Source organism: Scyliorhinus torazame, chromosome 1, assembly GCF_047496885.1.
Source record: "Scyliorhinus torazame isolate Kashiwa2021f chromosome 1, sScyTor2.1, whole genome shotgun sequence".
NCBI lineage: Eukaryota > Metazoa > Chordata > Chondrichthyes > Carcharhiniformes > Scyliorhinidae > Scyliorhinus > Scyliorhinus torazame.
Window position 1 is genome coordinate 22,266,271 of NC_092707.1, and position 27,154 is coordinate 22,293,424.

At 47.9% G+C, this 27,154-nt stretch overlaps 1 protein-coding gene and 1 long non-coding RNA gene across 2 annotated transcripts in view; one reads left to right on the top strand and one right to left on the bottom strand.

The window, feature by feature from the left end:
- The window catches only part of wscd2 (WSC domain containing 2), a 351,702-nt gene that overhangs the window by 189,245 nt on the left and 135,303 nt on the right, over window positions 1-27,154 (bottom strand). The gene's annotated exons all lie outside the window — the stretch shown is intronic.
- LOC140429334 (uncharacterized) lies at window positions 12,007-16,236 on the top strand. The gene is made up of 2 exons (XR_011949043.1): window positions 12,007-12,084; window positions 14,812-16,236. It is a non-coding gene; the product is annotated as an uncharacterized lncRNA (long non-coding RNA).

Here is a 27,154-nt window from a genome sequence, read left to right on the forward strand (position 1 = left end):
TTACTATAAAATCCTCCCTCATCCTTCTAAATTCCAACGAGTACAGTTCCAGTCTACTCAACCTCTCCTTGTAATCCAACCCCTTCAGCTCTGGGGTTAACCGAGTGAATCTCCTCTGCACACCCTCCAGCGGCAGTACGTCCTTTCTCAGGTAACCTCCGCCCCTCACTCGGGAGGAAGTCCAATGTTAAAAGGGGCGGCTGGTGGATGCGCTCCCCCCCCTACCCCCCCCCCCCCCCCCCCCACACACACCTCTTCAGGTCTGAGGCCTGGGCAGGGGCATTTTTCAGGTTTCCCCCTTTCCCCTGAACTCCAACCAGCCTGAAAATTGAAGTTGGATGGGAAAAGGCTCTTAAGTGGGGAATAATTCGCCACTCAAGGGCCTCAATTTGCGAATAGGTGGGCCGGCCGGCCCAGGAGTCAACTGCCCAAACGTTAAATCCCAGAGTTGTCGGGGCGGGCGGGAAGGCCATCTGAGAAATTTTACGGTAACCCCCTCCACCTACAAACCCGCTGGTAGGGGAAGATAAACTTCTGCTCAAGCATGTGAGAAAGTGAATGCGTGCATGAGTGCCTGTCTGAGGTATCTTAATCAATTTGCATGAATGACTTTGTTGAAATGGCTCAAACAAACTTTGATACAAACCATTGCATTCGTTATAGGCTGAGGAATTCCAACATAATACAGTAGGAGTCCTTCCTGACGATGTCGAATGAGCATTTCAGCTCAGAAAGCTTGATGCTATTAACCAGGAGGGTCATAAAGAAAAGAGATGTTCCATTTGCCAGTGATTTCATTGATGAGCTAATGATGATGCTAATGGAAGTCCAAAATGTTTTCAATTGAAGTCCGACCTTCATTTGCCAGTACCCCCAAGCATGGCTGTGTGCAGTCCTGGGAGACAATTCCTAAACATCCTCCAGATTCACAGGAATGGTTCCAGCGATGAAGGGAGAAATAAGCTCAGGTTGTTCTTAGAAAAGAGAAGGTTTGACAGCAGATCGAATTAAAGGTGCTCAAATCATTCAAGATCTAGATGGAATGAAACTATTTCCATTGGCTGAAGGATCGAGCAGCAAAGGAATGTTATGAAGGTGTTTGGGAAAAGAACCCAAAAAACTGACATGAAGAAAATCATTTTTACTCAGTGTGTGGTTGCTGGCTGGGATGTTCCTCTGCCCGCCACTGGTAGGGGAGTTCCCGATGAGGCGCAGAATCCAGCGTCGGGGAGAAAACTGGATTGGCACCGGACATCAATCTGATGCCCTGGCCCTTCGGTGGCGTCGCGGTCGAGGCTCATGCCCGTGCAGGGGTGGGAGGATCTAAATGAGTCTGAATGACCCATTTGCAACAACTTAGCGGGCCGGGCACCATATTCTCCGAGCCCGCGTGATTCTCCGGTCCTCCGGGCGAGGGTTACTACAGGTAAGGAAATACCTGATGGGATGAACCTCGCGATGTGCCAAGGGATAAGTCCTCAAGAGAGTTGCCCCCAAAGTGCATCCGAGGACCACCCTCCAACCCCCCCCCCACAAAGCAAGACCTGCCGACCTCACCCCCATAGGCCCCCGTCCCGAGACTGCCTATATAAAGAGGCCCCCGAAATGTTAGCTCAGATAGGCTTTTTGATCGGCATGGACCAGTTTGGGCCGAAAGACCTGTCTCCGTGCTGTAGATTCTATGATTCTACGCTAGACTCCCTATATAAGACCTCCCCTCAGAAAACCTCTAAATAAAGAGCTGCTCCCGAGACCCACTAATAAAGAGCCCTCCTAAGACCTCTTAAATAAGGAGAACCCCCAGAAAAGAGACCGATGTCAGGCAGCCTCCCCCTCCCCCCCCCCCCCCCACCCCCCCCTTCTGCCTGGAAGCCTTTTAGTGTTTTCCAATCAAGCCCTTCCCACTTGAGTGATTTTGAAGTGCTCAGCTGGAAATTAACGGCACTTAACCCTCTCGGGAGTCATAGACGACAGGGGGTATCAGTGGAAGGGTGCTTTTCAGAATGGAGCGCTGTGAATAGTGCTGTTCGCAAGGTTCAATGCTGGGACCTTTGCTGTTTGTAATATATTTAAATGATTTGGAGCAAAATGTAACAGTTCTGATTAATAATTTTGCAGACGACCCAAAAGTTGGTAGAGTTGCGGATACTATACTGATGAGGATTGTCAGATGATTCAGCAGGATATAGATTGGTTAGACACTTAGGCAGAGAAATGGCAGATGGAGTTTAATTGAACGAATTGCCTGGTCTCGAGGGTGCTGGCTATGAGAAGAGGTTGAATAAACTAGGATTGTTTTCACTGGAAAGACGGAGGCTGAGTGGTGACTTGATAGAGGTCCACAAAATTATGAGAGGAATTGACAGGCTGGATATTCAGAGGTTTTTTCCTCGGGTTGAATTGTCAATTACAAGAGGGAACAGGTTCAAGGTGAGAGGGGGAAAGTTTAAGGAGATGTATGGGGTACGTTTTTCACGCAGAGAGTGGTGGGTGCCTGGACTGCGCTGCCAGAGGATGTGGTGGAAGCAGGCACATTAGCAACATTTAAGTGGCATTTGGATGGATACATGAATAGGGAGGAAATAGAGGGATAGGGACCGAGTAAGGGCAGAAGGTTTTGTTTTCAGTTAGGGCAGCATGGTCGGCATAGGCTTGGAGGGCCGAAGGGCCTGTTCCTGTGCTGTACTTTTCTTTGTTCTTTGAATGTAATACATTTTGGAAAGTCTAATACAGGTGGGAAGTATGCAGTAAATGGTAGAACCCTTAAGAGTATTGACAGGCAGAGATCTGGGTGTACAGGTACACAGATCACCGAAAGTGGCAACGCAGGTGGATAAGATAGTCTGGAAGGCATACGGCATGCTTGCCTTCATCGGCCACGGCATTGAGTATAAAAATTGGCAAGTGATGTTGCAGCTGTATAGAACCTTATTTAGGCCACACTTGGAATATTGCCAACAATTCTGGTCATCACACTACAGAAGGATGTAGAGGCTTTGGAGAGGGTGCAGACGAGGTTTACCAGGATGTTGCCTGGTATGGAGGGTGTTAACTATGAGGAAAGGTTGGATAAACTCGGATTGTTCTCACTGAACGACAGAGGTTGAGGGGCGACCTGATAGAGGTCTAGGAAATTATGAGTGGCATGGACAGAGTGGATAGTCAGAAGCTTTTTCCCAGGGTGGAGGTTTTTTACACAGAGGGTAGTGGGTGCCTGGAACTCGCTGCCGGGGGAGGTGGTGGAAGCAGATACGATAATTTAAAAGGCACCTTGACAAATACATGAATAGGATGGTGATAGAGGGATATGGACCCTGGAAGTGCAAAAGGTTTTATTTTAGACAGGCATCATGATCGACGCAGGCATGGAGGGCCGAAGGGTCTATTCCTGTACTATAATGTTCTTTGTTCTTTGTTCTATAGCCTGAGGTCTCTGGGGGACTTGTTATAGAGATGATGTCTATCTCCCTAGTCATCCCTTTGTGAATCTTACCCCAGTGATAACACTAATCCTTACAATTTTCCCCTGCCGTGCATTGTGTACACTGCATGGTACAGAATAATTGGCACAAAAATAACTGAGAGCTACAGTCAATTAGTTTCAAAGGGAGACTACAATAATTAATAATGGGCCATAGATTTCTGCCAAGAAAAGCCTTGAACATTGTCTTTTTCAGGCTGACCTGCTTTAATGCAAGGCTTTTACTTAATTTTTGCTAAACATTGCTGCAAGGACAGATCAATGAAATCTATGCACGTACTATCTGTGAATTGAGAGCGCATTGTTGAAGTGCCTTTCAACTAAATGTGGTTTATGTCCCCAATGGTCAACAATAATATATGAAAATCAGAAGTAAATATGTTATTTGGTCAATGCATTTATGCAGTTCCATTTACAATTGTTTCAAGAAGGGAGGCACGGCGGCACAGTGGTTAGCACTGCTGCCTCACAGTTCCAGGGACCCGGGTTCAATTCCGACCTCAGGTGACTGTCTGCGTGGAGTTTGCACATTCTCCCCGTGTCTGCGTGGGTTTCCTCCGGGTGCTCCGGTTTCCTCCCACACTCCAAAGGTGTGCAGGTTAGGTGAGCTGGTCATGCTAATATTGTCCAAACGTGGGGTCGTGGAGATTGGGCCTAAGTAGGGAGCTTTCTTCTAGAAGGCTGGTGCAGACTTAATGGGCTGAATGCCCTCCTTCAGCAGTGTAGGGATTCTATGATTCAATGACGTTTTATTACCACGTTTTGCGGGATATTCCAGTCCCACCGATGAAGCACCGCCGCTCTGGGTTTGCTGGCAGCGGAGGATGCATTCAAAGGAAACCCTGTTGACAATGGCGGGACCAGAAAATCCTGCTGCCGACCAATGGCCGGCCACCTCCCGCCATGCGGCGGTTTGCTCGGTTTCTCCTGCCCCAGGTGAGAAGCTAATATCTGTGGCAGATTTCAAAAGGCAGATAAAAGTTAGTCAGAAAACTACCGACCACAACCTCTCAACAGCGTCATTTGCAAATTGCCTGAACATATTGGCCGGAATTCTTCGGCCGTTGCAATTCACTTTTCCAGCCGGGAGCCCATCCCCGCCTGTGGGTTTGCCGTTATAGAATCCCGTCGCCAGCGAACGGCGTGCCGCCGAGCAACACGCGGCTGGGCGACCGGAGAAACCCACCCATTGTTCATTCTGATGCCATGAAGCACTTGGAAGCTCACAATATCCTAGTAGATAGCCAGCATGGCATTTGGTTGGAACGATCGACTGAAACGCAGCTTTTACAGTCTGACGACGACCAAACCTCAGTTCTTCAAAGACATTAAACTATTCACATGGTAATACCAGATTTCTCAAAAACCTTTGACAAAGTTCCTCATGAAAAGCCCTTGCCCAAACTTCATTACTCTGGAATCAGAGGGGCATTGTGAATTTAGATCTAGCGCAACCTGACCACAGAAAACAGAGCTCGGTGTTTGATGGGGAATAAGATGGTTGTGGTGGTTGGAGGTCAATCATCTCAGCTTCTCGACATCACTGCAGGAGCTCCTCAGGGTAGTGTCCCAGGCACAACAATCTTCAGCTGCTTCATCAATGACCTCCCTTCCATCATAAGGTTAGAATTGGGGATGTTCCCAGAAGACGGCACAATGTTCAGCACTATTCGCAACTTAGAGCAGCACGGTAGCACAAGTGATTAGCACTGTGGCTTCACAGCGCCAGGGTCCCAGGTTTGATTCCCCGCTGGGTCACTGTCTGTGCGGAGTCTGCACGTTCTCACCTTGTCTGCGTTGGTTTCCTCCGGGTGCTCCGGTTTCCTCCACAGTCCAAAGACGTGCAGGTTAGGTGGATTGGCCATGCTAAATTGCCCTTAGTGACCAAAAAGGGTTAGAAGGGGTTATTGGGTTACGGGGATAGGGAGGAATTGAGGGCTTAAGTGGGTCGGTGCAGACACGATGGGCCGAATGACCTCCTTCTGCACTGTTCTATGTTCCTCAGATAATGAAGCAATCCATGTCTAAATACAGCAAGACCTAGATAATATCCAGGCTTGGGCAAGTGGCAAGTTACATTCGCGCCACACAAGTTTCAGACAATGACCATCTCCGACAAGGGAGGATCTAACCATCGCCCCTTGACATTCAATATAGCATTACCATCGCCAAATCCCCCACAATCAACATCTTCAGGCTTACCATTGATTAGAAACTGAAGTGGACTTGCCAAACCAATACTGTGGTTACCAGGGCAGGTCAAAGACGAGGACAGCACAGTGGCGCAGTGGGTTAGCTCTGCTTCCTCACGGCGCTGAGGTCCCAGGTTCGATCCCAGCCCTGGGTCATAGTCCGTGTGGAGTTTGCACATTCTCAACGTGCTTGAGTGGGTTTCGCCCCCACAACCCAAAGATATGCAGGGTAGGTGGATTGGCCACGCTAAATTGCCCCTTAATTGGAAAAAATTAATTGGGCACTCTAAATTTATTTTTAAAAAGACTAGGAATCCTAAAATGAGTAACTCACCTCCTGACCCCCCCCCCCCCAAGGCCTGTCCACCAACTACAAGGCACAAGTCAGGAGTGTAATGGAATACTCTCCATTTGCCTGGATGAGTGCAGCTCCAACAACACTGAAGAAGCTCGACACCATCCAGGACAAAGCAGCCCCGCTTGATTGCTCCTCCTTCCACAAACATTCAACTCCTCCACCGCCGATGAACAGTGACAGCCGTGTGCACCATCTACAAGATACACTGCAGGAACTCAGCAACATTCCTTAACAGCACCTTCCAAACCCACTGATGTACCGTCAACTACCACGAGACGAGAATGGTGGAACAATCGAGGCTTTATTGAACAAGATGTTGTGCCTCCTGTAGCTGGAACCAGAATGGCTGCAGAGCAGGAGAGCACACACTTTTATACGCCGCCTGCTGGGCGGAGCCGGCAGGCAGGGATTTACCATTGTACCTCTACTATACGTGCAGCGCCGTAATACATATAATATACCACTAGTGGTGTTCACCACACCCACAACCACTACCATCTAGAAGGACAAGAGCTACAGATACCTGGGAACCCCACTACCTGGAGGTTCCCCTCCAATTTACTCACCACCCTGACTTGGAAATATATCGCCGTTCCTTCACCGTCACTGGGCCTACATCCTGGAACTCCCTCCCTAACAGCACTGTGGGTGTACCTACACCTGAAGGACTGCAGCGGTTCAAGAAGGCAGCTCACCACCACCTTCTGAAGAGGGGCAATAAATGCTGGCCTAACCCACATCCCATAAATAAATTTAAAAAACAAGAATCCTTCTTCAATCATTAACAGGATTAACTGATAAGCCTGGAATTTATTGCCCTTGAGAAGTTGGTGGTGAGCCACCTTATTCTGTTTGTAACAGAGTGGCTTTCTCGGCTAGTTTCCAAAGGCAGTTAATACTCAATCGCTTTGGAGTCAACAGGCTGGACTGGAAAAGAGCGGCAGATTTCCTTCCCCAAAGGACATCAGTGAACGAGATGAAATTTTACAATAATTTGTCCACCATCGCTGACACTACTTTTTAATTCCAGGGACGGAATCATACCAGAATCTGAAAAGTGTCAGGCTTAGACTGGAAATCGGCAGGTAACTCTCGAGTTGCATAGTCCAGTTTTCACTCCAGATCTTCAGCCTCTTTAAACAAAACAAATGAGTGGGCAGAGTTTACACCATCAGTCCGAAGGCTCGGGGCCCAAGAGACCCAGCACCCGGCTCCACAGACATCGGGGTGCCATCTTTGAAGGGCGCCTCAATCAGAACTGACACTGAATGACCCCCAGCCCCCACCACGGAGGTGTGAGGGGTTCACTTCCCCCCTCCACGGAAATATCCCTGCCCCCCCCCCACACCCCGGTGCCTGGTCCTCCCTATGGTTGCAAATTCCCCCCCCCCCCCTCACAGCCTGATCGCTACCCCCCCCCTCCCCCCACAAACCTCATCACACATTAATGGAACCCGCCAGCACTCCCATCCATCTCCCTGGCAGTGCCAACCTGTGCCGGGGGCAGTGCCAGGGTAGTTCCCAGGCACGTCCCTCTCCACCCAGGGTTTATACTTACCTTCGCACCCCTGGAGAGATCCTGCTCGACAGATACACGTTTTGCAAAAGCTGCTACAAACCTCGCTGAAGTGACGTCACCTCGGCAAGGTAGAATATTTAGTGAGGTTGGGGGGGGGGGGGGGGGTGGGGGGTGGCGATCTTGTGGCGGGGAGGCCCGTTAATAACGTTAAGTTTTATTAAAATCCATTTATATGAGGGCGTGAGCCTCGGGATGTCGCCAACGAGGGGCGAGGTAAATCGGGAAACGCGATCTCTTCAGAGAGGATCACGTTCCTTGATCGTCTCCGAATTTTCCGCCCGCGTCGCGATTCTCGCTGATGGCGATCGTGGGCTGAAAACCGCTCCCCCAGATTTTATTTCATTAGTTGACATTAAATTTCCCACCTGCCATGACTTGTGCCTGTAGATCATCAGTTTGGATCTCTGGTCCGGCCCCATAACTATCATATAATCTGCGCCAAAAGACTGGTGACCGCACATGCACTATTTTTAAAAAAAAGCTTTCTTTGAACCTTGGTTGGGATTCAATTTCCTGCACTTTCTCCTTTTTTTGACAAGCGTAAATAATAATTGCTCTAATGTCTAGGTATCCAACTCACAGCTCAATGATAACTACCAGCAGTAACAAATGAAAGAAATCCCTGTAACAACAAATTATCATTTGTATGTCGCGTTTTCATACTCTCTGACAGCAACAGTCAATGGCTTTGACCCTCTCGTGCTCAAAATCTCAGCCGCATAATGAGTTTTCCACACAGTCATAATTAAACGTTCCCCCCCCCAAACAAAAAAACTAAGATTATCTCCTTAATAAAAGAATGGCAAATTTGCATGACAAGAGTGGTGTATCCCAGAGGATTGTATGTGCACATTTCCTTGGCTTTAAGCAACATTCCCCTGCTTATTCTGATAGTGCTGATGTATTTTATGAGCTATCTTGCCCTACCATTGTGCTCTGCCAGCCAGTGATTTATTACTCCACGGCCCTGTGCTTTGTTAAAGCTTCTCTTGTTGTTTATCAGTGTTATTTCTAATTACATGCTGCACCGTTCCAAAAATGGCACTGCAGGGATTAGTTGCAACTGGGGATAGTTCCTCTCTCCCATTATTAATAGCCTGCTCGAGGCAGCTCGCTCTGGAGATGCTCTCGTGGTAACAGCTCCTGAGAGACTCCCTGAAGGGTCAGTACAACCTCGCTGAGCCATTAGCCGAGGAGCTGGCCTTTCCCTGGGTCCGAACGGTAACCACGCTTCATTCAAAAAGGACATGGCTGTGCTTTGGGACGTCCCAAGGTCGCCTGCTTTGTGAATCCGTTCAGCACAGTTTTGAAGCCAGTGCTCTTTGCAGTGGCAATCAGGTTTAAATCAGAGTCATTACGATGAAAGTCTCAATGCTTTGACATGTGTGTCGCAGGTTTCCAGAAGACAAGTGCAGAGAGAAACATGGTAAGGTGTATTAATAGCTACACTGAGCAAACCAAAGTTAAAAGCACTCGCATGCCACCACCGTGGTTAAGTCCATTTTTTAAAATCACAGGTTCACGTGGAGTACATTTGTCGAAATGGCCATTTTGAGCCATTCCTTTCAAAGAAAAGGGAGATGGTTCGCGAGGGGACTGTCCTGTGAGGGGAGGTGGGGTAGACTAGGCCGGTATTCCTGAAGTTTAGAATATTTAATGATGATCTCATTGGAACTAAATTGACAGGTTGAGTGCTGAGGAAACGTTTCCCTGGCTGAGGAACCGAGTGTCATGATATTCAAACACACATCACAACACACACATCATGATAGACAGACCAACAAACCAATTAGCACATATAACACGACAGCCAATCACAGACAAGAGCAGACACAGTATAAGACAAGAAACACGACACCTGCTGGCCAGTCCATCTGGAGACAGGACAAGGCCAGGACCTCATTAACAAGGCACTCACACCGTCACCACGTGCTGAGTACCAAGTCAGATGTGTAAATAACTAGTTGGAATAAAACTGCGTTGTACCAATCGCAACCGTGTTGGTTCGTCTGTACCTCAGAGCACCCAACACCACACCGAGAACATTGGGGGGGGGGGGGGGGGCAGTCACAGTCTCAGGATAAAGGGGTTGGCCATTTAGCACTGAGGCGATGAGGAACTTCTACACTCAATGTAGTGAATGTTGAGGATTCTCAGTCGATGATTGTACTTAAAACATCCGTCAATAAATGTTTGGGTGTTAAAGTAATTAAGGCAAATGCGGATAGTGCGGGAAGCTGGAGTTGAAAGTCAGCCATGATCTTGTTGAATGGCGGAGCTGATTCGAAGGACCGAATAGCCGAGTGTAGCCCCTAGTTCGTACATTCCTGCTAACTTAGTGTGATCGACAAACAGCGCTGTAAGCAACATTTTCCCGGCCATAGCACAGTGGTTAGCACAGTTGCTTCACAGCGGCAGGGACCCAGGTTCGATTCCCGTCTGGGTCACTGTCTGTGCGGAGTCTGCACATTCTCCCTGTGTCTCCTTGAGTTTCCTCCGGGTGCTCCGGTTTCCTCTCACAAGTCCCGAAAGACGTGCTTGTTAGGTGAAATGGACATTCTGAATTCTCCCTCCGTGTACCCAAACAGGCGCCGGAATGTGGCGACGAGGGGCTTTTCACGGTAACTTCATTGCAGTGTTAATGTAAGCCTACTTGTGACAATAATAAAGATTATCATTATTATTACATTACAGACAGCAGAATAATAAATAATTGCACCCTGCCTTTCATTTAAGGAGCATTTGCATTTTACATGCGTATGCATCTCAGGCCCATTTTTCAATGTGAATGGTGGTCCATAATATTTATTTAAAATATTGTCAAACATATGATTTGAGGCTGCGACAGTCAGATCCACGGCTATTGCCTTGTCTGAATAAATCTGCTGAATTAGGAAGGACACCGGCTATTAGAATGCGACGGACTGCAAACACCACTCCTGTAAATGACCGTCTGCACAAGGACGGCAAAGGGCCATGAATTTAAATTTCCCCTTATTTTCTGATTGCATCGAAAACGCATTTTAGCCTTGGGAAAGTGATAAAGAATACCGAGTGCAAATACTTTGCTGAATGCGAAGGCGACTTCATGAGATTTCACAATGTATTACAATGATTTAAAGATGCATTAAGGAGCAAACGTGATGGAAAACATTACCTTCTGTTCCAGGTCACACCGGCAGAAAAAATATAGCTTTAATAAAACTTCAAGCCTTTAAATTGATACAACTGCGGCTGCTAAGAAGGCAGGGAGAGAGCAAAGATTTGTTTTTGATCGAGCCTTCCCATTAAATTTTAAACGTAAAATGTCCAGATGGAGTAATGCAATTTTAATGGATGAAAAATTATACCTTTCTCAAAGTGGCTTTGACATGCTTTTTTTTTTTCCACGAAAAGCGGTTGTGCAATCTGAAATTTGTTTAAAGAAGCTCTTGTAGGAAACTGCCAACAGACTTGAAATGCCGCTTTACAGCTGATGCTTCTGGCAGGTGATATTTAAAAGGAGAAATTCTGAAAGGCTTCAGAGAAGCTTACACAATCCCTTCGGAAAGATAACCTTTTCCGTTTTCAGCTTTCGTTTTGTGTTGTATTACTATTTTCTTGTTTTATTATTCTCCTTCTCATTTGTCCTCATATGCTCCTGATGGTATTGACACTTTATCCACGTCGATGATCCACTGGTGCCTTACCACCGAAATGGCACTAGACTGTTCGGCTATGGGGGCATCGCAGATTTGTCCGATGCTGATTTCGCCCAGCTGTCAGTGCAAACCGGGGTGCCTGGCCTTGCCTCCCCAATACCAATTAAAAAGAATTGACAATAAACTCGGTGCCATCGCTCGAAGCACTCGTCTTCCATACCTGATTTATTGTGGCGATTGTAATTTGTAGGATAGGATCTTGCTTGGGGTTGAATAACGCGGGATGGTAACGTAAGATGGATCACTTGCAGGTTTTTTTTTGTTGCGCAGTTACCTTTGAGAGTCGGGAATATATTTCACAGCTTGCAAACTTTTACCTCCCTCGGGGAACAGGCCCGTGACAATGTAAACTGTACAGGGTTGACTGCAGATAGCAGGTTTAATGTGGCCAGATGTCATCCTTGTTTCTCAGAAACTCTTTTGTTGTTGACCGATTCGCCGGACTATTGCTTCAGCTTCTCGCCCCTAACAAGAGTTACCTTTCAACGCTCCCTCGCCACTCACTCCCAGTCAGCACACAAGCACGGCAGCGCACAGACCTGCTCCTCAGTTTGGGGATGCTGACCTGACCTGGCTCCTCGGCTCTGTGAATGAGAAGCGGACCACCCTGTTCCCCCCCCCCCCCGCCCCCCCCAGGGGGTCGGAGGGCCAGCAGCTGCGTCAGCAATGCCGCCTGGGGGGCAGTGACAGCAGCTGTCAGCGCGGGCAGCATGACCAGGAGGACCGTCGTACAATGTTGGAAGAAGACCAACAATCTCCACCGAGCTGCAAAAGTAAGTTACCACCTCTCTCCTGGCATCAGTTCCACCGGCCATCCCTCAAATCCCCAAACGTCCCTCTCCCGTGAGAAATTACTTACTGCCTGACATCTTGCACGTACCCCACATCCGATCTTCATACTTCTTCACAACCCCTTCATGTCCAGGTGCGGTGCCCACACATGCCACCTGTTATAGACCACCCCCGAACCCATAAAGCTTACAATGGCCTTTCTTTGTCCCTGCAAGAGAAGATAGCCCATAATAAGCGGGAAAGAGCGAAGACATGGGGAAGGATTCCAGAGATCTGGGGCTGGATTCCACGTCCCGCCTCTCCACATTTTTGCCCCGACCCGCCGGCGGGATTCTCCGTTACGCCGGCCGGTTAACGGGGTTTCCCATTGTGGGGCAGCCCCACGCCATCGGGAAACCCCCGGCCGCTGGCAAAACGGAGAATCCCGCCGGCGGAGAATCCCGCCCCCTGAATCCTCAGCCCCAATGAGAAATGGGCCCTGGAGATCAGGGACTCACTTTTTCCTGTAGCACAGTGGTTAACACATTTGCTTCACAGCTCCAGGGTGCCAGGTTCGATTCCCGGCTTTGGGTCACTGCCTGTGCGGAGTCTGCACGTTCTCCCCGTGTGTGCGTGGGTTTCCTCCGGGTGCTCCGGTTTCCTCCCACAGTCCAAAGATGTGCAGGATAGGTGAATTGGTCATTCTAAATTGCCCTTAGTGTCCAAAAAGGTTAGGTGGGGTTACTGGGTTATGGGGATGGAGGGGATTTGGGTGGGGTGCTCTTTCCGAGGGCCGGTGCAGACTCGATGGGCCGAGTGGTCTCCTTCTGCACTGTAAATTCTATGAATACTATGAATACTCTATGAAAATGCTTTCCCTTGCCAGGGAATCTCGAATGCACGGTCACAGCTTCAGACTAAGGGGTCAGCCTCTCCGTGGCTGCGTGGGTCACACCTGCACAACCCAAGTATGCACAATGTAGGTGGATTGGCCACTCTCAATTGCCCTTTAATTGAAAAAAAAATGAATTGGGTACTTAAAATTTCAAACAAATAAATAAAATAAAAAGAATAAGGGGTTTGCCATTTCTCACCAAGATGAGAAGAAATTTCTTCATTCAAAGGATTGAGAGTCTTTGGGATTCTACGCCCCAGGGAGCTGTGAATGCTCGGTTGTTGAACACATTGAAGACAGCGAGTAATAGATTTTGGAGTACAAAAGGAGTTAAGGTATATGGGGATGGAGCAGGAAAATCTTCTCCTTGCTCCTCATATCAATAAATGTCTTCCTTCTTGACAGAGAGTCATAGAGTTGTAGAATTTACAGTGCAGAAGGAGGCCATTAGGCCCATCGAGTCTGCACTGGCCCTTGGAAAGAGCACCCTACCGAAGCCCTATCCCCGTAACCCAGTTACCCCACCCAACCGTTTTGGACACTAAGGGCAATTTATCATGGCTCATCCACCTAACACACACATCTTTGGACTTGTGGGAGGAAACCGGAGCACCCGGAGGGAACCCACGCAGACACGGGGAGAACGTGCAGACTCCGCACAGACAGTGACCCAAGCCGGGAATCGAACCTGGGACCCTGGAGCTGTGAAGCAACTGTGTTAACCACTGTGCTACCGTGCCCCTCCCCCTCCTGTGTGAAGAGTGTGAAGGAAAAAAAGATTTTCCATTTCTGTAGTGTCATTCACTTCCTTAGGTCACCCCAGTGTGTGTTATGATTTCAGCGAGTTGCTGCTCCCACCATTTGCAGGGCGGCACGGTAGCACAGTGGTGCTCCGGTTTCCTCCCACAAGTCCCAGAAGACGTGCTTGTTAGGTGATTTGGACATTCTGAATTCTCCCTCAGTGTACCCGAACAGGCACCGGGATGTGGCGACTAGGGGCTTTTCACAGTAACTTCATTGCAGTGGTAACGTAAGCCTACTTGTGACAATAATAAAGATTATTATTAGTATTGTAGCCAACTCATAAACTTCTTTCCCCGACAAAAATTCAGCATTCCCATAGAAATAGGAGCATTCAAAATTTCCATCTCTCCGTTCAATGCTAGTCATAGTCAACAACAACGTGCTATTACTATAGGCCCTCTATCGCAAGGAAACACCCCAAAGTAGTCATGAGCACAAAAATAAGCTGCTCTACGAGGGGTTGCGAGGGAAGGACTCAAGGCGAGACCGAATGCTCCACTGATGTTGACACATCTTAAGGTGCAGCGTAAAAACAAAAATTCTTTCCTTTTAGTTTTAGGCTGGACAGGGTCAGTCCTCAGAGTCAATGAACAAGCACTTAAATATTAAAGCAGAACCTCACACGGTTTGCCCAGGATACGGAAACACGCCGATCTCACAACCTGTTTCTCGCAATAAAGTAACAATTCACCAAAAGGTGACAGGCTGGGAATTGAGGCTGCTGCTTGTCTTTTCCAATTGTGGAGTGAAAGAGGAAGATCAACTCTCCACACGGATCTCTGCCTCTCCCCGGTAACTGCGGCAGCCATGTTTGTTCATGTTGCCTCAAGGACATTAATTGCAACTGTCACCAATCCCTGAACCTCGGAAGCAATCCCCAGAAAATCTGCAAGCGTTTACCTCAGCAGACAGCGCACTCCCAGTCAATTGAAATCCTGTTTCTGTTTGATTTGAGCTCATTAAAAATGAGCCCTGTTGCAATGAATTATAATTAATTTTAACAGTTTTCTTTCGAATCGATGCCTTTCAGGATATGCATATCGATGACCCCACAAAGGGAACCCACTTGGCGACGTAAAACAAAGCTGGAATAACATCAACGCAGATATAATCATTGGACAAAGCAATCGTAATACATTGTGTATGTTAATTCAGTCCTCCAACGGTTTTAGGTTTAATAACATATTTTAATCATTTTTCTCAATGACCTCACAACTCATTTGTTTTTTTCGAATTTTCATTTCTTCTTTTCCCGATAAGGCAAATTCATTGATTCTACATGAGGGCACCTTTCACAATGGCGGCCATATGGACCATAAGAACAAGTGAACGAACCAAAAAAAAAGATGTCGGAGTAGAAGTGGGCCATTCAGCCCATCGAGTCCACTCCGCCATTCAATGAGATCATAACTGATCTGATGTGATAATCCTCAATTCCACCTTCCCACCTTATCCCAGTAACCCTTGACTCCCTCACTGATTACAAATCTGTCCAATCTCTGCCTTGAACACACTTAATCACCCAGCCTCCACACTCCCTGCTGTAAAGAATTCCATGGATTCACTACCTTCAGGGAAGAAATTGCTCCTCAACCCTGTCTTAAATGGGCGACCCCTCACTCTGCGATTATTCGCTCTGGTCCTGTCCTCTCCCACGAGGGGAGACAGCCTCTCATCAGAGAGTCCATTCTCACTGGCCTGTTGCCCCTTCAACTGCTGGATGCTGTAGCCATCTGGGATGGCCACTTACAACTAGGGACAGAGAAACTCGCAAAGCCGAGCGGGTAAAATGGACAAGGCAAGACTCAGGCAGGCTCAGAGCCTGAAATGCATATTTGTAAGCGAGAAGTCCAGACGGTATCGAAACCCCAACCAATTAGCATTTTAATGGGGCCGATTAGCATTTGATGGCCCATCTTCACCAAAACAAAGGACTGGTACTCGAGCAACCGGTACAGTCCCAGACATTTCGGCGCCACTCCCTGTTCAAGGGAAACGCAAACAACGGGGTCAGTGACCGCTGAGGACACGCCCAGCCATCCAGATTCCTGCCCACGTATTGGTTAGGAATCGAACAGAGTGATCAGAGATTACCCAATTAGTAAGGCCCAAACTGAAGGACCGCCCAAAAGAGCGTGAAAATCCTGAAGTATAAGAAGAAGTGTTCGCCATATGTACGTCCTCTCTTGGACCTGGCGCCCCGGCCACGACCATCTCCAATTGTAGTAACACCAGAAGCAAGTCCAAGTTCAACGCTCGCGACCAGACGGATGAGCCCAGCTGAGCAGCAGTTACTCCTTCGGACTCGATTGAACCAGAATCGAACAGCGGCCACTGTTTCTCTGACCTAAGCCAGGTGCCCGAAGTTGTCTTAGTCGATAGGTGTAGTTAATTAGTAGTGTTTATGTTGCATGACTAATTGTGTGTAAATAAAGTACCCTTGACCTTGAACTAACTGACTAGTGTTTGGCTCTTTGATCGATATCCGGTTGAACCTGGTGGTGGTATCATTTGATACCTGGCGACTCTGAGCATTAGAACATAGATATCCAAAAGAAAGGAGGGCAAACTCGCTGAGTGCCATAATTGGACCAGAGCCACAGAAAATACAACAGAAAAAAGCACAACCATGCACAGGATCACCGCATATACCCAATAGTTCCAGGTAACATTGCCAACTCTGCTGTACATATTCCTAGCGGCATTGTCACATCATAGAATTTACAGTGCAGAAGGAGGCCACTCGGCCCATCGAGTCCGGACCGGCTCTTGGAAAGAGCACCCTACCCAAGGTCAACACCTCCACCCTATCCCCACAACCCAGCAACCCCACCCAACACTAAGGACAATTTTGGACACTAAGAGCAATTTATCACGGCCAATCCACCTAACCTGCACATCTTTGGACTGTGGGAGGAAGCCGGAGCATCCGGAGGAAACCCACGCACACACGGGGAGGACGTGCAGACTCCGCACAGACAGTGACCCAAGCCGGAATCGAACCCGGGACCCTGGAGCTGTGAAGCAATTGGGCTATCCACAAGGCTACCGTGCTGCCCCATGATCTTCCTGTAAACAAGTACTCCACCCACAACCTCCTCACATTGGTCGCTCAACACGTCCATCCTTGCAGCGCCCATTTAGGGTTTATTTGATTCTTGTTTCTTATTTTCTTATCGATTAAAGGTTTGGAAGCAGTGCGTAATGGTAAATTTGGTCATGTAGGGATCTTTCTGAATGTGGCAATTTCTGGTGGAATATGCAGAGGCAATAGGTGATGGAGAGGTTACGGGAACTGCTGATCTTTGTCTGATCAAGCTGGAGAAGAGATGCCTGGTGTGCAGGGCCAGGCATACCCGGGGTCGACGGGAGCACAGTGTCACTGGACTAGTAATCCAGAGGTTTAGGCTAATGTTCTGGAGACATGGGTTCAAATACCAGCTTGATAACTTGAGAAATTTAAATTTAATTAATTAAATTCAGAATTACAAAGCCAGTAATTGTGACCATGAAACAGACATAAACTGTTGGAAAAAACAACGTTCAGGTATCCTGAGCGTCTGCTCTTCTTCCCCAGCCTGGTCTCCATGTGACCCCAGGCCCACAGAAATGTGGTTGATACTTATTTAAAAATTTTATAATTTTTTTTAAACCTTTCTAAAATAAATTTAGAGTACCCAATTCTTTTTTATCCCCAATTAAGGGGCAATTTAGCGTGGCCAATCCGCATAACCAGCACATCTTTGGGTTGTGGGGGCGAGACCCACGCAGACACGGGGAGAATGTGCAAACTCCACACGGACAGTGACCCAGGGCCGGGATCGAACCCGGGTCCTCGGCGCCGTGAGGCAGCGGTGATAACCACTGCGCCACCGTATTGCCCAAATGTGGTCGATTCTTAACTGCCCTCTGAAATGACTGAGGAAGCCATTCATGTTCAAGCGCAAGTAGGATCGGGCAACAAATGTCAGCGACAGCCAGCCCCAATGAAAGAATCAAAAAAAATAGCAGGAGCATGGCACAAATCCTACAGGAGCAGAGGTGACTGAGCAATGTTAAAATGTGAGCTTCGAGATTCTTAAGGATGGCTACAAAACCAGGAGACATCTCATAGAACATACAGTGCAAAAGGAGGCCATTCTGCCCATCGAGTCTGCACCGACCCACTTAAGCCCTCACTTCCACCCTATTCCCATAACCCAATAACCCCTCCTAACCTTTTTGGTCACTAAGGGCAATTTATCATGGCCAAACAACCCAACCTGCACGTCTTTGGAGTGTGGGAGGAAACCGGAGCACCCGGAGGAAACCCACACAGACACGGGGGAGAACGTGCAGACTCCGCACAGACAGTGACCCAGCGGGGAATCGAACTTGGGACCCTGGCGCTGTGAAGCCACAGTGCTATCCACTTGTTTTTACTCTTTTTGGAAAAGAGTAAAAACAACAGGGTTGTGGTGATGGGAGACTTCAACTTCCCCAATATTGACTGGGACTCACTTAGTGCCAGGGGCTTAGACGGGGCGGAGTTTGTAAGGAGCATCCAGGAGGGCTTCTTAAAACAATATGTAGACAGTCCAACTAGGGAAGGGGCGATACTGGACTTGGTATTGGGGAATGAGCCCGGCCAGGTGGTAGATGTTTCAGTAGGGGAGCATTTTGGTAACAGTGACCACAATTCAGTAAGTTTTAAAGTGCTGGTGGACAAGGATAAGAGTGGTCCTAGGATGAATGTGCTAAATTGGGGGAAGGCTAATTATAACAATATTAGGCGGGAACTGAAGAACATAGATTGGGGGCGGATGTTTGAGGGCAAATCAACATCTGACACGTGGGAGGCTTTCAAGTGTCAGTTGAAAGGAATTAAGGACCGGCATGTTCCTGTGAGGAAGAAGGACAAATACGGCAATTTTCAGGAACCATGGATGACAGGAGATATTGTAGGCCTCGTCAAAAAGAAAAAGGAGGCATTTGTCAGGGCTAAAAGGCTGGGAACAGACGAAGCCTGTGTGGAATATAAGGAAAGTAGGAAAGAACTTAAGCAAGGAGTCAGGAGGGCTAGAAGGGGTCACGAAAAGTCATTGGCAAATAGGGTTAAGGAAAATCCCAAGGCTTTTTACACGTACATAAAAAGCAAGAGGGTAGCCAGGGAAAGGGTTGGCCCACTGAAGGATAGGCAAGGGAATCTATGTGTGGAGCCAAAGGAAATGGGCGAGGTACTAAATGAATACTTTGCATCAGTATTCACCAAAGAGAAGAAATTGGTAGATGTTGAGTCTGGAGAAGGGTGTGTAGATAGCCTGGGTCACATTGAGATCCAAAAAGACGAGGTGTTGGGTATCTTAAAAAATATTAAGGTAGATAAGTCCCCAGGGCCTGATGGAATCTACCCCAAAACACTGAAGGAGGCTGGAGAGGAAATTGCTGAGGCCTTGACAGAAATCTTTGGATCCTCGCTGTCTTCAGGGGATGTCCCGGAGGACTGGAGAATAGCCAATGTTGTTCCTCTGTTTAAGAAGGGTAGCAAGGATAATCCCGGGAACTACAGGCCAGTGAGCCTTACTTCAGTGGTAGGGAAATTACTGGAGAGAATTCTTCGAGACAGGATCTACTCCCATTTGGAAGCAAATGGACGTATTAGTGAGAGGCAGCACGGTTTTGTGAAGGGGAGGTCGTGTCTCACTAACTTGATAGAGTTTTTCGAGGAGGTCACTAAGATGATTGATGCAGGTAGGGCAGTGGATGTTGTCTATATGGACTTCAGTAAGGCCTTTGACAAGGTCCCTCATGGTAGACTAGTACAAAAGGTGAAGTCACACGGGATCAGGGGTGAGCTGGCAAGGTGGATACAGAACTGGCTAGGCCATAGAAGGCAGAGAGTAGCAATGGAAGGATGCTTTTCTCATTGGAGGGCTGTGACCAGTGGTGTTCCACAGGGATCAGTGCTGGGACCTTTGCTCTTTTTAGTATATATAAATGATTTGGAGGAAAATGTAACTGGTCTGATTAGTAAGTTTGCAGACGACACAAAGGTTGGTGGAATTGCGGATAGCGATGAGGACTGTCGGAGGATACAGCAGGATTTAGATTGTTTGGAGACTTGGGCAGAGAGATGGCAGATGGAGTTTAATCCGGACAAATGTGAGGTAATGCATTTTGGAAGGTCTAATGCAGGTAGGGAATATACAGTGAATGGTAGAACCCTCAAGAGTATTGAAAGTCAAAGAGATCTAGGAGTACAGGTACACAGGTCATTGAAAGGGGCAACACAGGTGGAGAAGGTAGTCAAGAAGGCATACGGCATGCTTGCCTTCATTGGCCGGGGCATTGAGTATAAGAATTGGCAAGTCATGTTGCAGCTGTATAGAACCTTAGTTAGGCCACACTTGGAGTATAGTGTTCAATTCTGGTCGCCACACTACCAGAAGGATGTGGAGGCTTTAGAGAGGGTGCAGAAGAGATTTACCAGAATGTTGCCTGGTATGGAGGGCTTTAGCTATGAGGAGCGGTTGAATAAACTCGGTTTGTTCTCACTGGAACAAAGGAGGTTGAGGGGAGACCTGATAGAGGTCTACAAAATTATGAGGGGCATAGACAGAGTGGATAGTCAGAGGCTTTTCCCCAGGGTAGAGGGGTCAATTACTAGGGGGCATAGGTTTAAGGTGAGAGGGGCAAGGTTTAGAGTAGATGTACGAGGCAAGTTTTTTACGCAGAGGGTAGTGGATGCCTGGAACTCGCTACCGGAGGAGGTGGTGGAAGCAGGGACGATAGTGACATTTAAGGGGCATCTTGACAAAGACATGAATAGGATGGGAATAGAGGGATACGGACCCATGAAGTGTAGAAGATTGTAGTTTAGTTGGGCAGCATGGTCGGCACGGGCTTGGAGGGCCGAAGGGCCTGTTCCTGTGCTGTACATTTCTTTGTTCTTTGTTCTTTGTTCTTTGTGCTATCTCCACCCCCATCCAAACCACTTTCTGTGGTATTGAGCTCCCCTCTCTGAGTATCTTATTTTAGAAGTACTACTAAATAAAATAAGACATGCTGTCAAAGTTTTTCAACTTGCACTCATCAGGACAGATGCAAGAATGTTAAATTTCAAAGGAAGCAACAGTTACAATTTGTGAGAAAAGGGCTTGTTGGCAAGTTGACTCTGATTGGTAAAGGGACAATGAAACAGGGAACGATTGTTCCCTGTGCTTTTTGTTTAATTTGAAGAAGGTGCGTTGTGTGTTCCATCTGCCTGCTGAAGGCAAGGCTTTGCATATGAATAAATGTATCTTCTCGTAATTGTCGGCGAGCTACATTGCAAGCCTGACTGATAATCTTGAATTGGTTGTTAATTTACACCAGGGATTGTTAAGCAAGTGCTGTCCAACCACAGGACCACATTTAATGTTAGACATTATATTTTAAGTTTTGAAACCCCAGGCTGGTTGAGTACAGTTAGCACACTGCCTATCAGAAACAGCACTGGAGGGATTTACTAATTGAGAAGAGCTGCCAGTCAGTGGGAGCATGGCATACGAACTTGGTATCGCATCAGAATTATAATACTTTAGGAATTATTAAAGTATCTCCTGCATAGAAAGGCATACCTTTTGCGAGTACATATTAGTCATTAAGATTACTAAGCTGGTTCAAGGAAATACGGAAGGGGGGTTGGAGCCAAGTCTTGCAACGTCTTCTGTGTGAGCATGGATCCTAACTGGGACTGAGAAGTTAGCCTCAAATTTTTTTTTCCAGTTTTAGCTGAAAGCAAAATATAAAAATAAACTGGGCATCCTGGGGAAACACATTTAAGAAAAAGGCATAATCACCTTGTTTCCATGTACAACTGTTACGTTGGCACCCTCACTCCCTCAGAATTCGCATCTCCTTTTTATTCTTTTACAAGGTGAGAGAGTCAACGACTAGGCCAACAATATTGTCTGTCCCGAACTGCCCCTTGAGAATGTGGTGGTGAGTCACCTTCTAATAATAATAATCTTTATTATTGTCATAAGTAGGCTTACATTAACACTGCAATGAAGTTACTGTGAAAATCCCCTAGTCGCCCACACTCTGGCGCCTGTTCGGGGACACAGAAGGAGACTTCAGAATGTCCAATTCATATAACAGCACGTCTTTCGGGACTTGTGGGAGGAAACCGGAGCATCCGGAGGAAACACACGCAGACACGGGGAGAATGTGCAGACTTTGCTCAGACAGTGACCCAAGCCGAAATTGAACTTGGCGCTGTGAAGCAACAGTGCTAACCACTGTGCTACCATGCCGCTACCGTCTATGTGGTGTAGGTACACCCGCAGTGCTGTAAGGGAGGGTGTTCTCGGGCTTTGACCCAGCGACACGGAAGAAATGGCCGATATATTTCCATGTCAGGACGGTTGTGTGGCTGAGAGGGGAACTTGCAGGCGGTGGTGTTCCCATGCATCTGTATGAGGTCAGGAGCTGAGTGACCCAGGTGGAACCTAGAAGGAACATCAGTTAGCAGGTTATTGCTGAGTAAGTTCTACTTGAAGTACTGTCGATGGCCCCTTCTATCACTTTGCTGAGCATCAAGAGTGGATCAATGTGATGGCAATTGGCCAGGTTGGATGTGCCTTGCTTTTTTTCTTGAAGAGATACTTGGGTAATTTTCTATTTGTCAGGTAGATTCCAGTGTTGTAGCTGCACTGGAACAGCTTGGCCAGGGGAACTGCTCGTTCTGGAGCACAAGTCTTTAGTGTTATTTATTGCCGAAATGTTGTCGGGGCCTTAGTGGAACAATATGGTTAACTAATCAGGACCAGGAACTGGAGGACCCCTCATCTACACTCGAACTGCAAGACCGTTACAGTCTATCACAGAGTTATCCAGACTGTAACCGTGCATGCTTGTCCCAGCAAACTTCCATGCTATTTGACATCCAAGATTTGTCCACGCAGTCTCCAGGATTTAACCTAAACTATCTGACGATTGAATGAAGTGCTAAAGGAGTTGGAGGCACCATCGGATGAGGTGTTAAACCGAGGCCCCATTTGTCTGTTAACGCAGACATAAAAGATCCCAAAATGGTATCTGAACATGAGGGAGGGAGTCTCTCTGTGATGCAATACATGCTGAATTGTGGTGACGCTCGGGATTACATGCCCAAGTCTCCCAGAAGTGGACTTGTATCTCCTACCTTCTGAAAGAAAGGTCAGAGTGCACCAACAAAGCAAAGGCTGACACTGTTAGGGTGGGGACTATGGAACGTGCTGGGAATGGAGATTGCGATCAGCTAAGTTGGCCTAAAATACACTGAGCGGTACAAGATCGCCAGAGAATGTGTAGGACATACCAGGGTGAGATTAGGGCAGAGGGTGTCAAAATATGTCAGAGGGACGTGACAGCAGGACTAAAGAAATCCCAGAAATGGGCCTGGGGTAGAGGGGCGGGGGGGGGGGGATTAAATTTCAGCTTAATTACCAGCTCTCCGTGAACAAGCATTGCCTTAGAGCTCTCAGGTATCACTCTCTATGCATTTTGAATGTTCCAGTGTAAATAATAGCAATGTGAAATGTATTGTTCTTGTGAATGAAACAGGCCCTAAAGTAAGGGCAGTCAGAAATCACCTTTATCCCTTTTACAATCCTAGGTAGGGGGATTGCAGCCGAAAGATTTTCACATGACACTGGATCTGGCCTCATATCTTCAGGAAAGCAATGGCTAAATTGGGACCATTTCTTTTAAGAAAAATAAATCTGTTGCAACCATTGTACATCGCAACAGGCGCACCGTTGGTTTTTATTAACCAATACCTTATCCCTTGCCAGTCATTCTATGGACACAAGTACTGAAAACAGTTTCAGCACGAACGCCTTTGACATTAAAAAAAACAGGTTCAAAAGGAGAAAGAGAGATTTTCCGGCCCTTCCGCGGAATGGGCTGGAAAACCCTGCCCTTGCGCATTAAAATAGTCCCTTTCATGACCTCAGGACATCCCGACGCAGTTTACAGGCAATGAAGTACGTTTGAAATGTCGTCGCTGATGTAACGTGGGAACAGGGCAACCGATTTGCACACAGTCAGATCTCACAAGCAGCAATGTGTGTGGAATAGGGGGCGCAATTCTCCCATCGGGAGTCTAAGTGCCGACGCCGTAGTGAAAACCGGACTGTTTCACTCCGGCGTCGGAACCCACTCCCAGCCCCCTATTCTCCCGCCCCCAGGCTGGAGCGGCGTCGCGTCATTTACGCGGGCCTTGGCGCCATGTAAAAGCGGCGCCGCGTAAATGACATTACCCACGCATACGTGGTTGCTGTCCTCCCCGAGGCCGCCCTGCAAGAAGATGCCGGATGGATCTAGCGGGGCGACGGAGGAAAGGAGGTCCTCCTCCAGAGAGGCCGGCCTGTCGATTGTTGGGCACCGATCGCGGGCCAGACCCCATTTGAGGCCCCCCCTCGGTGCAGGAATCCCCCTCCCCCACAGGCCGCGCCCCCAGCGTTCCCGCGCTGTTCCCGCCGGCAGCGTCCAGGTGTGGATGGCGACGGCGGGAACCCGTCATATTGAGAATGAAATGAAAATCACTTATTGTCACAAGTAGGCTTCAATGAAGTTACTGGGAAAAGCCCCTAGTCGCCACATTCCGGCGCCTGTTCGGGGAGGCTGGTCCGGGAATTGAACCGTGCTGCTGGCCTGCTTGGTCTGCTTTAAAAGCCAGCGATTTAGCCCAGTGTGCTAAACCAGCCCCTGGGCAGGCCGCTCGGCCCATCGGTGCCGGAGAATCGGCCCTCGCCCGTTGCAAATGGCAAGCGGCGATTCTCCCAGCGGCCAGCTGTGATTCTCGCCGCGCTGGTTTGCGGGGGGGGGGGGGGGGGGGGGGGAGCATCTTGTGCGGGCATCGGGGCAACATGGCGGGATTTGCGTGGCGCCCCAGCGATTCTCCCACCTGACGTGGGTTGGGGGAGAATTCCGCCCAGGGTATTTAATCTGTGATTGGTACCTTGCCCTTTGCTTTTCTTGATTTCAATCTGCAAAAGGGGCTGGCCAAGGGTCAGGTAGGGGTCAAGGCCACCATTTTGTTCTAATTGCAGCAGAGATTCTAGCCCAGTCCAGATATTCACAATGTGACTGGAATATCCAGACCAGAAGATAGTTGCAGTTTTAGTGTTTGTAGAAGTACCGGGCATAGAACTCCGTAGAATGTAGAGCACAGAGACACGCCACTCAACCCAACTGGTTCATACTGGTGTTTACGCCCATTCCTCTTCCTCGCAAACCTTAAGCACAACCTTATTTTCCTTTCTCCCTCATGTTTTTAACCTAGCTTCCCCTTAAAGGCATCCCTCAGAACATTGTGGGTTTGAGTCCCTTTCCAGGCATTCAGCAGGTAATTTACACTGACAACACTCCAGTCCAGTGCTGAGGGGGTGTCGCACTGTCAGTGCTGGTGCTGGGTGAATCGTTAAAACTGTGGCTTTACCTGTCTGGGTCGGTAATTCGGGTAGACAGTCAAGATCCCATGGCACTATTTCAAGAGAACCAATTTCCTGGCCAACAATCATCCTTCAACCAGCACCACAAATAGAAACCGCATATCTGGTCGTTCATCTCACTGTTCCTGGCGGGATCCTGCTGTGCACAAATTAGCTGTCATGCAAACACAAATCACTCCCGAATAACCCATAGCACTTGAAGCACTTTGAAGGATGTCAGAGATGCGAATGATTGATGGACAAAGACAAGTTTTACCTTTGTTTAACTGTGATGTGCATCACCCTGACAAGCATACTCGCATCAATGTAAATCCATGAACAGGGCGAATTAATAGCATTATAACAAATTGAAACTGCTCCACGGGATGCACGTATTCAATATAAACAGGGCAAGAGGGGGTTGAGGCCAAAACATTGTATGTTTTCAAGAAGCAGTTGGATATAGCACTTAGGGCAAAGGGGAGCAAAGGATAGGGGGGGAGAGCGGGATTAGGCTATGGAGTTGAATGGTCAACCATGTATTAATGAATGGCAGAGCAAGCTCGAAGGGCCAATGGACTCCTCCTGCTCCTATTTTCAATATTTCTATGTTCTCAGTTAACACAACAAAACATGGCGACACACTCCACTGCTAGTTGCTGGCATAACCACAAAATCCAATCGCTGAATGATTTCTCACCTTTCGTTTACAGACAGGGTGGATTTGTCTGAATGCAATATGGACGCAGCCAGAAATTTGATTCCAATTGTAACCAAACCACCACACAAAAAAACAAATGTGCCGACTGAGTTTGAATGTCATATTTTGTAGCATTCTAAATGAAATGTTCTCCACACACCTTGACAAGTAAGTACTGTGTATCAACGAGTGTTGTCTATTAGGATTTGTGTAATACGAGAGAATGGGGATTTTATGTTACAGAGAATTTTACAGCCCACAAACAGACCTGTTTGTGCTATCAATGGTCACATTTCTCGGCCTACATATCTTTCCACTCCTTCTCCCACCTGTGCTTATTTAATCTCCAGCCTCTGCCGCCACCAAATGCATGTATAATATTCGCCTCAACCAATCCTTGTGGTAAAGAGTTCCATATCCTAAATGACAAGATGGCCATTGGCAGCTTTCCCCTTTGAGGGGGAGAGCGGACTGCTGGTGATTTAACCTGAGGGTTACCATACCTTTGGGCCGGGATTCACTTGGCGAGAATTGATGCAGGTATTTCCCAGCGTGGACCTCACGGTGGGCCAAGGGGGTAACGTTTTAAGAGAGTTTCCCCAAAGTCAGTAAGAGGATCACCCTCTTCCCCTCAATGTAAATCCTGCCCACCCCACCCCCACCACATACCCCACATTGGCCTCCCGCACCGTAGACCCCTCGATAAAAGAGACTCCTCAGCAGAGACCCCCTCATGAGGCCGACCCAAACCAGGGATTCTCCATAAGAGTGACGTCCACCAAAGATCTCCCTCCCGTAAGGGAGACCCCCACCATCTCCGGCGGGAATCTTCCAAAGGGAGAATCCCAGCCCAGAACTCATCCCAACGAACATCAACTTTAAAGATCATTTGTCAGAGGTCATCTTAAGAGATTAACATCAACTTACATTTGATAGTTTCAAATTCCTAGGGGTGCACATCTCCAAAAATCTGTCCTGGTCCACCCACGTCGACGCTACCACCAAGAAAGCACAACAGCGCCTATACTTCCTCAGGAAACTAAGGAAATTCAGCATGTCCACATTGACTCTTATCAACTTTTACAGATGCACCATAGAAAGCATCCTATCAGGCTGCATCACAGCCTGGTATGGCAACTGCTCGGCCCAGGACCGCAAGAAACTTCAGAGTCGTGAACACCGCCAGTCCATCACACGAACCTGCCTCCCATCCATTGACTCCATCTACACCTCCC